A 13,275-nucleotide genomic window follows, 5' to 3' on the forward strand; every position below is an offset into this window, starting at 1 on the left:
TTGAATTCAAATGAACTTGATTAATTTCATCTAAATTAACTCAAAATCTTACTGACATAAATATAATATTTTGTACTACATTTTTTAAAATTCATTTGCATTCATTTGGAAATTATTTTTAATCCTCTCAAATTTTTTAATTTCTTTGAATTCTTTTGACTTTCTTTGAATTCTTTGACATTCTCTCGAATGTTTTGGAATTCCCTTGAAATCTTACTGGGTCTTTTTTGGATTTTCAATTTTCTTTAATTTATAATAAAGAATTTTAAATCCACCTTAAATTCTTATGAATTTATCAAATTGTTACGTACTTTCTTATTTTAAAAATTTTGTTAAATTTTTTCCTGAAGACCTTGCATTTTATAAGATTTTTATTCATTTTCTTTTATTAAATTTTTTTTCAATCCCTCTAATGATTTTTAATTCGCCTTGAGTTTTTATGAATTTGTTCAAAGTGACGCCAATTTTATCATATCATGAATAGACTATTTTGCTTCATCGGAATTTTTGTCAACTTATGTTAATTCATCTGAAATTATTATCAATTTAGCCTGAATTCTTTCAAGTTGTTTAGAATTTTCTATAATTCTTCTGAAATCACTATACTTTTGCTGAAATTATTTTTTTTTTCAATTTATTTTAATTATTTTGAATTTAGGTCGATTTTTTTTTATTCATCCTGAATTCCTTTTAATTCTTTGAAGTTAATTTCTTTCTCCCAGAGTTCCCTCGAATTTTTATAAATTCGCTTCAAATTTGCTGAAATCATTGGAGTATTTTTCACTTAATTTGAACTTATTTGGAATATACCCGGAATTCTCAATAATTTCTCCTGAATTATTTTAAATTCTTTGGTTTTTTTTTTAAAACTCATTTGAATTCTTTTTAATTTAGACTGAATAAATGGAATATTTATAATTTTCTTGATGTTTTTAAATCCATTTGCATTCATTCAAAATTCGCCCTGAAATTATGTTAAATTATCCTGAATTCTTTTTAATTCTCTACAATTATATGGATTTTTTAATTCTCCTTGAGTTCTTCTTAATTATTCACTCAAATCTACTAAATTAAATTTATAAACTTTTTTTTCGTCCCGAAGTTTTTTAAACTAACATTTAATTTTTAGGCATTTCATTAAATTATTTTGAATGCCCTTAAATAGAATAGAATTTTTTTGATATTTGCGTTTAATTTCTATGAGTTTCATTCAATTCTTTTGAATTCAAAAGAACATTGGGTTCATTATTATTGTACATTAGCCACTTTTGAATCAACCTAGATTAAGTAGGTAGTAAATTAAATTGATTAAAATCATATCTTTTTTAATGCGGCACTGTTTAATGAATTATTTTTTTATTTTGTTTCAGGTAAGTGTCTTTCATCGCTTTCCTAAATGTTCTATTGTACCTATAGAAGGTTGGGGTAAGAATTTACCAATTTAATACCTCAAATTAATTACCAAAATTTCAAATTTCGATCTTACCAAATTTTTTAATTAAAAAGAAAATTTAATTTAAATCTATATAAAAATTAATTAAACCGAAATTCTATGAAATGAGTGCAATTGGAGACATCAAAATGAGAACTGTATAAGGAGCATGAATGAAATTTTACACAATTCACCAGAAAATTGTTATGATAGTTTTTAAAAAATAAAATTTATAAAAAAATTGTAGAAGCATTCGATTCCCAAGAACATTTTTTTATTTATTATGTTCTCCTATTTTTTTAATAGCTTAATAATTTATTCAAAAATATGATATGTAAAATATAAATAATATTATTATAAATTTTTTCTGTTAAAGTTCAATATCTTATCTGATAATTTAACTATTCCAATTTAATATTCATAATTTCTCTCTTCACTGAAAAATCTTTCCTATCTATAACTATGACTTTTTTCAGTTTAAAATTCGTCTCTTTGATTAAAAGTTGAATTATTTGTTTTAAAATGAAAAATTTTAATTAAAAATTCAACTAATTGGTTAAAGGTTTAATTTATTCGTTAACCATTTATTCTTTGTTATTGAAAATTCAACATTTTAGTTAAAAAGTGAACTATATTGTTGAAGAGTTAATTATTTTTGGTAAAAGTTGACTGTTTTGTTAAACATTCGTCTTTTTGGTAAGAAGATAATTTTCTTAGTTGAAAATTCATCTTTTCGAGTCTAAAATTGAACTATTTCGTCCAAAGTAACTTTTTTGAGGATAATATATAGTTTTTCGTTCAAAAATCAACCGTCTTGTAAAATTCTTGTTTTTGGTTTCATTCGACAATTTTGTTGAATTTTTTCATTCTCTACTAAAAAGTCTTTCTTGATCCCAGATTCAACTGCTGTGTTAAAAATTCATCTTTTTGGTCTGAATATTCATATTTTAGGTTAAAAATTTTATTGAAGTAAGATTAGAGTATTATTGAAGTATGATTAGAGTATGGTTAAATTATGATTAAAGTATGATCAAAGTATGATTAGAGTATGATTAAAGTATGATTCAATTAGGATTAAAGTATAATTGAAGTATTAAATTAGATTTTTGTGACCGTTGAAATCGAATTTCTGATCAATGCCTTGACGAAGTAAGGCAAAGTGAGTGCCAAAGAGGTCATTAGACCACCGTCTGCGGTTGACTGGGCAGAGATCGAGGGGGTCAAGTCGCGTAATCGATTAGAAAATTCTAATCGTTGGTTACCTTGGAAGTATGTGTTGTAGTTTGGGGGCTCGTAATGAGGACCACTCATGCAAAACGTCAGCTTACACTTAGAGGGTGCCCGAGGAATGATTAAATGCCCATGTAATACATCCCTTCCTAATTTCTGTTGCGTAAAGCGCAATCTGCTGTTACATATCTAGCTGAACAGAGGAAGAAGTCAGGTTGTTAAATTTCCTTAGGGGTCGCTCATAAACTACTTGATCATGTCTAAGGCTAGTTTTGCAACCCCCCCACCCCCTTCCGGAACAGTAACTCAGTCCAAAATTCGATCAAAACATATAAAAGAGGGATATTTTTCACGAAAATCGACTAATAATAGAGAAATCAATTCATTCAAATAAAAGTAATGTAAACATATTGATTTTAGTATGAAACTCTTGAAATTCTTATCTCGAAGTTTATAGTAAATTTTCAACAAATAAGATTAATTTTATACTCAAATAGATGAGTTTTCAGCAAAATACATTAATTTTCAAAACAATTTCCAACATTTTTTTAAAGTTTATAGGCAAAAAATTATTTTTTCACCAGAAGAAATGCTTTTTTAGATTAATTTGGTACCCAATAGTTTAATTTGTAGATAAGTAGTTATATTTTTACGAAAATTGGATTTTTTAACAAAAAAAATAATTTCCTGCCGAATAGTTTAATTTTGTTCCCATTTTTTAAATTCTCAACCAAACCAGATTAAGTTAGAACCAAACAGTAGTATTTTGAACAAAAAAAAAAGACAAATTTTTGACTAAATATGTACATGAAGTTTCAACTACAAAATAACAATTTTCAATGAAAAACATCCGTTTTCAACCAAAAAGAGAGTAGTTTTTATTTGAAACAAAAATTACTTAATTCTAAAAAAATCTAATTTAAGACAAGAAATTTTGAAAATCTGAAGTCGAATTTTTCCGAAAATAGTTCACTTTAAACCAGAAAAGTAGAATTTTTAATGAAAAAGATTATTTTCAAATAAAGAAAGATGCATTTTCAATACAACAGTTTAATTGTCAGAAAAATACATTTTACGAAAAAAAATTTTCAGCAAAATACATAAATGTTCTACTAAATACATATATACAAAAAATGGAATAGTTAAATTTTCAAATGAAAAATTGATTTATAAAAGAAATAAATTTCAATAAAATAGTGAAATTTTAAAATAAAAAGATTGATTTTCAAACAAAAATATGAATTTTCTACAAAAATGTTAATTTACGACTGAAGAGTTGAATTTTTAACTAAACGATAAATATTCAATAAAATAAATGAATTTTTTACAAAGTGGTTCAAATTTAAACCAAGTTTCTTTTTCAACAACAAATAATAATAATAATAATAATTCTGAACGAAACATGTATTAGTTAATATTATGAGCGAGAAATATTTTAATTTGAAATAAAAAAAGCTTTATTTAGAAAATATAAATTTCCAATTTAATATATCATTATTCAACCAAAAATGGAATAGTTAAATTTTCAGCTAAAAAATATTAATTATTCTAAAACAACAACAAAAAACAAGTTTGCAACAATATAGTTACATTTTAAACAAAAGAGATAAATCTTAAACCGAAAATATTATTTCCTGTTAAAAAAAATTCAACAAAGTACATGAATTTTCGACTAAAAAGATCATTTTTTTACCAAAAACAGGAAAGTTATAAATTTTCAGTAAATAAAATTAACTTTTCTAAAAAAAATTATTGTCAACCAGATAAAATAAATTTTCAACAATATAGTTCATTTTTTAATGATTAGAATATTTAACACAGCATTGAATTGTATAGCCATAAAGACGAATTTTCAACACAAAAATATGACCCTTTAACAAAAAAGTTAATTTTCGGCAAAAAAGTAAAATTATCATAAAAATAGATTAATTTTTAACCTAATAATTTAATTTTCTACTTAATTGTTAAAGCTTCAACCAAAGCAGATCAATTGAGCCCCTGGATGCAATAACTCGCTGAGCGCTCGAAAGCGCCTAAAAGTATTGTCTACGCGGTGACATTACGAGTTAAAATCAAAAGTCCGAATTTGGTAAAATGAAAAATACTGCTCGATAGCTTTTTAAAAATGAATGCATGTACCCGTTTAAACTTTTTTCGTAAACATTATAGTTTCCGTTAAAAAAAATAAAAACTGATGATTTTTTAATCGAAAAATCCAAATCAAATTTTTTGTTGTTTGAGTTCTGTTCAGGAAGGTCTAGCGTTGAATACAGTATCAAAAAATATATCAAAAGTTAATATTAATTGAATGTTTTTTTTAATCCGAATGAAAAACCATGTTTTTCGACGTTCGTGTTTGAAATGTATCGAGGAAATTTTCGATTTCCACGGGGTATTCGCGCTTATCGTAATCTTAAGCGTATTGTTGAACTTTTTGGAAAGTTTGAGCTTCCTCAGACTATTATTTATATAAAACTTAGCGGTATTTTTCATTTTTCCAAATTCGGACTTTTGATTTTGACTCGTAATGTCACCACGCAGACAACACATTTACGCGTTTTCGAGCGCTCAGCGAGTTATTGCATCCAGGGGCTCAATTTAGACCTAAACTGTTGTTTTTTTAACAAAAAATGAAAAATTGTGAACCAAAAAAATTACTATTTCACTAAAAAGAACACGAATTTAACCAAATTCGTGGTGCTTTTAACTAGAAAAAATCAATTGTTAACAAAAAATGGAATAGCTACTACATTGTTGATTGATTATTCTAAAAATCGATTAGTTAAATTTTCAACGAAGGGGGTGAACTGGAAAAATATATGAATTTTCCACCAATTACTTGAAATTTCAACTAAAGCAGATAAATTTTCAATCAAAAATGAAATTGTAAAATTTTCTATTAAAAATATAATTATTCATGACAAAAGAAGACAAATTTTCAACTATAATGATACATTCTCAACCAAAAAATTAATTTCTAACAAAGTAGTTGAAGTTTTAACCAAGTTGTTGAATTTTTAACCAAAAAGAATAATTTTCAACAAAAAAAACTTTTGTAACAATACATTAATGTTTAGTAAAATAGTTAAATTTCTTATCTAATAGTTGATTTTTCAGTCAAAAAGATAAATTTTGAAGCAAGAAGATTAATATTTTACAAATAAAAAAACGAAATTTCAACAAAATCAATTAATTTTATAATAGAAAGACAAATTACTACCAAAAATGAAATAGTTAATTTTTCAGTTCATTAATTAATTTTTAATTATAACAATACATTTTCAAGAAAATAGTTAAAATTTCACCCAAAGTATTTTCATCTGATATCAAGAAACTTCAACAAGAAATACAAATGTGTGCACAGTAGTTCACCTTTCAAACAATTAGTTAAATTTTCAACTAAAAAAAAATAATAAATTTTCATCAAAAAATGGAATAGTTTAGTTTTCAATTAAAAAATTAATTTTGAAACAAAACAAAAGAAGAATTTTCAACAATATAGTTCAATTTTTTACCAAAGTATTTGATTTTTCAGTCCAAAAAGAAAAATTTTCAACGAAACATGTTAATTAAAAAACCAACAAATTTTTAAGAAATTAAAAAATGATATAATGTTTTGTACCGAAAAAGATGAATTTTCAATAAAATATTAATTTTGAACCTCAGTGCAATAGTTAAATTTTTATTCAGAAAAATAAATTCTCAAAAAAAAAAAAAAAATCAACAAAATATTTCGATTGCCTATGTAAATCACTGCGAAGTAGCTGGATTACTCTGGATTACAATTCAATTGCTTGGATTGCTTAAATTGCTTTAAATTTCACTGATTAAAAGTGTATTTCTCCGAATTATTCCAATTACCGCAGATTACAAGTGGATCATACTGGATTACTTCGCGTTACACCGGACTACTCCAGGTTACACAAGATTAACCGTTCACGCCGGATTACCAGGGCGTATAACGGAGCGGTTCAGGAAAATACTAAATTTGCCCCCTCCCTCCCCGCTTTTTTTATCGGGCTTAATATTATAATTATTTTAGCATTAGGCCGAATCTCGTTTAACGTAAAAATTACCGTGTTGCTAATTGAGGCAGCACGTGCATTCCGCAGCACCGCTCCGACCCAAGTCGCTGATCAATCTCTCTAGCAATCACCCCAGGTGAAGAGCTTCACAAAGTAATCATACCTCATAGATCAGACAAAAATACGCAAGCTGACTGATAATCCCTGTCAGTTAGCGCCTCATATAATTAATAGAGTTACCCATGCGAGTGAAATTCCACTTTTTAAATAGATTGCTCATTGAGTCATAAACAGCAGCTCTTGCCTCAAGACGACCAGCTCCTACCTCAAGGCGACAGCTCTTCTCTCAAGGCCTAGCCTTTATGAGTAACCATCAATCGTGACATTAAAGCGTCAAATCATTCTAAGCAAGTCTAGCTTGTCTTATATCAAAGAATTATTATTTGAATAACAAAACAAAAATTATGGGAAGTCAGTTTCATAATCTATTTAAAAATGGTTAGGTAATTTTAAATATTGGTATACTTGTAAATGAAATTTTAATGCCTTCCTGTTCTTGAACCAACTTTGATTTATTGTTATGAAAGACGTTTTACTGCAATAATAGATTTTTCGGACATTATAAATGAACATAACTTCCTTTCTTGTCAATTACATGTATCAATATATAACATTACTACTAGTCGTATTATTAATATTAATACTATTAGTATTTATAATATTAATAATTTATTGAAGAGTAATAAAAAATGTTTTATACAAACAATCGATTTTTAAATATTTTAAATAACCATAATTTCTAGACAAGTAACTGGTAAGAGTCCAAAATTCCAAAAATAAAATTCTTGGCCTTGTAAAATTCCCGAAATGGAATATTTCTGTATATTACCGAATTGGAAAATTCCCCAATAACAAATTTTCTGACAGTTTATAATATTACTGAATTTAAAAATTCCTGAATAATAAAATTCCCGACAGAAAATTGCTAAATTATAAAATATCCGAACTAGAAAATCCCAACTTGGAAAATTCGTAAATAATAAAATTTGAGAATAATAAGATTTCCGAACAATAAAATTCCTGGATCGGAAAATGATCGAAAAGTTTATAATATTACCAAAATGGATAATTTTTGAAAAATAAAATTATCGACAGTTTATAATATCATAAAATTTGAAAATTTCCGAATAATAAAATCCCTAACAGAAAATTGCCTAATTATGGAATTCTCAAATTTGAACAATCAAGTGTTTTTATGGACATTATTTATTCAAAATACAATAATCAGTTTTTTCATAAAAAACAAAATATTTTTAACATTTAAAAATTCTAAAATTATTTTCTGAATTTAAAACAACAATGATTAGAAAAATATATTGATTCATGAAATGTTTTTTTTTCAATTATTTTTATTTTAAATTCAAACAATTTTAAGATCTTTAACATTAAAAATAAATTGTTATGCAAATATTTTATGATTTTATTTTTAATCAATAGATATTATTTAAAAAGAATTTAATTATTTAAATTAAAAAATTTTATAATTTGGCAATTTCCTGTGGCGAATTTTAGTATCCGGGACTCATCTAATTCGGAAATTTTACAGTGTCTCAAATTTTACTTTTCGGGATTTTTCAGTCCCAATTTTCTGTCAAAAATTTTGTTACTCGGAATTTTTCAAATTTAGTAATATTATAGACTGTCAAGAATTTTCCAATATGGGAAATTTATTATTCGGGAATTTTATAATTCGGCAATTTTATTATTCGGGAATTTTATAATTTGGAAATTTTATAATTTGGAAATTTTATTCTTCGGGTATCTTCCAATTCGGAAATTTGATTACAATTAGTTTTTGACCAATTTTATTACTGAAAGGTTTCAAGATTGAGTAAATTAAAATTCGAAGCTTTTGAAATAAAAAAATTTGCAAATCAAAAAGGTTTTAAACTGTTTAATTTTAAAGTGAAATTTATTAAATTGGAGACAAAAATTTCATAACGATTTTAAAATGGGATCTGTTAAATTTCAATAATTTTAAAGATGTATTCAAAAATGAATTAAAACGTAAAACATTCAACAATCGGAATAATTTTAGTTTCAAGATACTCCAACCAAGGCTTACAAAATGGGAACTATTTAAAAATAAAATTTACATAATTGTATAATTTAAAATTGAAAGATCTTGGAATTCGATAATTTAACAATAAATTGAAATATTCAAAATTGTTTATTTCATATGTGACAAACTCACAATAATTATACAATAATTATAAATTGTAAGAAATATTTTCAAATTCAAATAATAAAATTTTTGATCAATTTCAAAAACAAAATTTTAATTTTGGTCTTTCAAGAGGAAAGCTTTTACATTTTAAGTGTACAATTTGAAATGTAAATTTGTAAATGTTTCAATATAAAAATACTTCATTCCAAACACTTTTGAGTGTAAACTCTACAATTTTGAATACTTTTTTGAAATTATTTCATATATTAAAAATTACAGCACAATTTATCATTTCTTCCCAAATTGTAAAATTTGTTATTTGCTTAAATTTAAAAATGGTAAGATTTAATCTAAAATGTCATACGATTTGAATTCTGGCGTGTATTTGAATATTGTATCTCAGCGAGAATTATAAAAACCGAACAAGAAAAATCAGAAAAAAAATTTTGAAAATTCAGTTTTGCGGGAAGTTTTGGAAAATTAATAAAAGACACTAATGAACTTTTAGCATCTCCTAAATATCTATAATTTGGATACTAATTTTGAAGGCTTCCAAATCGCAGAATACACCTTTCTAAAGTTTCAAATTTTTATAATTTTCAAACCTCATCTCTTAAATTTGATGTTCCTCAAATTTATATTCAGTTAGTGTTAAACTACAGTATTTGAAATTTCCCCGGCTTTCAAATTTAAAGGTTCTTATTTCATTTTAATTTCAAAGTATAAAAAAACGCCCGAACAGGGACTTGAACCCTGGACCCTCAGATTAAAAGTCTGATGCTCTACCGACTGAGCTATCCGGGCCTGTTGTATGTTATTATTTAAGAATTGTTAACCTACTTTTAAAATGTATGGCAATAATAAAATATCTGCTGCATTGAGATAAGAGTTGACTCAGTATCACGACGCGCTATGCATTTAAGTTCTTTCCGGTTAAAATATTGATTTGAATCCAATTTATTAATATTTAATTTTTAAACCATAAAATATCTTTTTATAGAAGAACTAACACTTTTAATTAATATATTATCAACTAAGAAAATTATACAAAAATTTCAGAATTCAGTTTCAAAATTTCACATCAATAATAAATTATTTCAAAAATCAGTCACTCAAATAATTAAAACATAATTAAACTTTTAATTTTCTAAACAGCTTTGAATTAAAAGACTTAAATTTAAGTAAATTCTTAAATTTGAAGCGTTTAAAATTTGACACTTTAATAGTTGTACCATTTTAAACCTGTATAATTTTTTAATTGAGGTTTATTCATTTAATATTTATTATTTTATTTTTTAATTTCATTATTACTATTATTATTATTTATTATTCTTTGATTATTATGTTTTATTTGTTATCAATTGCAATATTTATTATTCACGGATTTCAATAAATGTAAGTCTTTCTGACTATTCTACATTTTTTAAATTAAAATTTAGATAGATTCTGAAATTTTCAAAAACTTAAAACCTTATCAAATACAAAATAATTCAATATTGAATGCCTACTTTTAGCATTAACTTTTCTAAATAAAAAACAATTTCAAACTTTTCTAGAAATCTTAAGACAATTTTTTCGCTCTCTTGAAACCATTCAGATTTCTTAAAAAGCTTCTAAATTTTTTGTTCGAAATCTGCCTAAACTTACTGGACTTTTTTCAATAATTTTGCTATTTCGTGAAATTGGAAAATTTAGCTTTAAAACCTACACTCTTTTTCGAAATTGCAGGAAATCATTTGAATTGTTAAAAAATATTCTTTACATTTCTCTTAAAGTTCACTTTTTTTAAATAAAAAATTATTTTAACTTTTCCTAGGAATCTTAAAAAAAATCGTTTCGAAATCTTTCAAAATTTTTAAAAATCGTCGTTTATCGAAATCATCGAAAAATCTATATTTTGTTAAACATTATTTGAAATCTTCTGAAGATTGAAATTATTTTCGAATCTTTTCGAAACTTCTGCACATGTTTTAAAATAATTAAAATTTTCCTACAATTTTTTTAATTCCTGCAAAATAATTTTTTTTTATTATTGTTGGTACAAAATGTGAAGAAAAGAATTATTTCCCAATATTAAAATATCCTTTAGAAATAAAATTTTATTGTCGATAATGGTTAGAAAGATTTATAAATAAATTTGTTCATAAAATATTATTAGTTTGGATATTTTGGTTTATTAAATTAAGGGTTTAATTTTAAACGGTAGAATTTAAACACTTGAAAAAAAGTAATTTGGGAGAGATTGAGTTTCAAATGTTAAATTCAGAATATTATCAAATTACAAATAATTTTATTTTAAATGCTTAGATCTTGCATGCCTTTATTTTTAGGGCAGACTCAAAAAAATTTAATTAGTTTTTAATTATATTATTGTTTCACATATTAAAATTGTTATTTCAGTATTTTAGATCTGAAATTAAACTTTTGAATTTTAAAAATATCTAATTAAAATTCGATAAGAAAAATTTACAAAAATTTGTTTACGTTTTAAAAGATATTAATTTTAAATCGCAGAACACTAAAGACTATACATTAGATATCGTGTCATTTTTCAGCACTTTAAAATTAAAATTGTTAAATTTTAAGCGTTATAAATCGGAGAAGGGTTCAGTTTTATGATGTAAAATCAATTAATATTCAGTTTAAAAATAAGTCTAAAAATAAAATTTTATCCTTAAATATTGCTTATTTACAGGTTTGTTAATATCAAAGAATTTAAATTCGGACTTATTCCAATACTTAAAGTTTTTAATTCTGAATTGTTTAAGTGCAAACGTTTATTCAATCTGAAAAGCAGGCTTCAAATTTTACTTATGCGTTTGTAAACTTTAAATAATAAAGCAAAGCAATTTTTGAAAAATGAGAAATAAAATTCATGCTGCGAACACTTGTGGAATATTATTAATTTATTATTAATTAATTATCTCTATAGGTGATGTACAATTTTTTTAATTCTTGAAAACTAATCAGCAATTAGAATTCAAGTGTCACTTAAAGTGCAACTCTACCAGGAAAACGTCACACTGATAAATTGTGATTGAGAGATAGTACTCACTAAATTTCTATTATGATATCCAATCATAGCATCAGTGTCGTAAAATATCTTAAACGTCTTCATTCGCTTCTAGTATTTTATGTAACGTAATTAATGAATATTTTTTTCTTGGCCTGTAGGTCAAAGACGCAGATAGGCTGCTTGTACTTAGATAAGAGGGTCACATTACAGTCGTAATCGTGCTTAATAGCTCTTAATATGTTAAGTTACTATAACTACTTTCAATTCAAACCTTATGTCTCTTAATGGCAACATTTGTCTTTTAAGTTTGATTAATTACACCGAAAAAAAATGAAAATTATAGCTCAACCAATGATGTTGGAAAAATCAAAATATAAGAAATTTAAATGAGAAGAAAATAAAATTTAAAAACCTGTTAAAAGTCCAATAATTAAATTAATGTGCAGAATTCCTAAAAATAAAACCAAGAATCCAACGATCAAATATGGACAACCAGCTAAAATGTTATATTGAAAAAAAATAGAACAATTTTTTCCTAAAAAAGAAAAGAAAAAAATTGATTTTCTGGACAAAAATAAAAATTAGGAAAGAAAAATTAGAAAAAGTGGATTTGGTTGGTTGTCTTCTCATTTGTCTTTCCTCTTTTTTTTTAAAGGGGATTTGGTGATTTGCCGTCTCATTTTTCTTTTTGTCCAAAAAAGAAATTTTGTTCTTTTCTTTTTTAGGAAAAAATAGTTCTCTTTTTTCAAATTTCAATAGGAACTTTTTATGGTAGTTGTTCAAATTTAACCGCTGGATTCTTGGTTTTATTTTCAGTAATTCTGCATATTAATTGGGAAAATCTACAAAGGAGGGATTTGCAGTATAATTAATTTTCAGTTTGTTATTATTAATGAAACAAATTTTTAAAATGTTGAAACAAATATAGTATATAGCGTTAAAATTGTAAGGATTATAAAGGCTTGATTCAAATAAAAATATTTTGAATTAATAGCAGAAGAGACAGTTCATATATTACGTGACGCTATTTTTAGTAAGGCTATTTTAATTTTTTTTCATTTGAGAACATTGTTTACTCTAATAATATAATAATAATAACTTAATACATTCGAAAATCACTTGCATATTTCTGTCTACACACGATTTCTCTATTCCCCTCTTATACCCCTTTTCCAAGAATTCTTATTTTTTCCTCTGTTAAAAAAATCTTTTTATTGTTTTTTTTTCCATTAAATATGAACTGATTTAATGTAACCCAATAAGAAAATCAAATTATTTTTGGTTAAACGCTAATTTTTGTAGTTGAAAAGTCTACCATTATATTTTGGGTTCGGAATTCATCTGG

General features: G+C 24.8%; 1 protein-coding gene and 1 non-coding gene across 6 annotated transcripts in view; one reads left to right on the forward strand and one right to left on the reverse strand.

Annotated features, from left to right (window-relative positions):
• Positions 1-13,275, forward strand: part of LOC117175914 (growth factor receptor-bound protein 14-like) — a 1,501,030-nt gene that overhangs the window by 1,395,414 nt on the left and 92,341 nt on the right. The gene's annotated exons all lie outside the window — the stretch shown is intronic.
• Trnak-uuu lies at positions 9,646-9,718 on the reverse strand. The gene has a single exon. It is a non-coding gene; the product is annotated as a tRNA-Lys (tRNA).

This window comes from Belonocnema kinseyi, chromosome 7, assembly GCF_010883055.1.
Source record: "Belonocnema kinseyi isolate 2016_QV_RU_SX_M_011 chromosome 7, B_treatae_v1, whole genome shotgun sequence".
Taxonomy (NCBI): Eukaryota; Metazoa; Arthropoda; class Insecta; order Hymenoptera; family Cynipidae; genus Belonocnema; species Belonocnema kinseyi.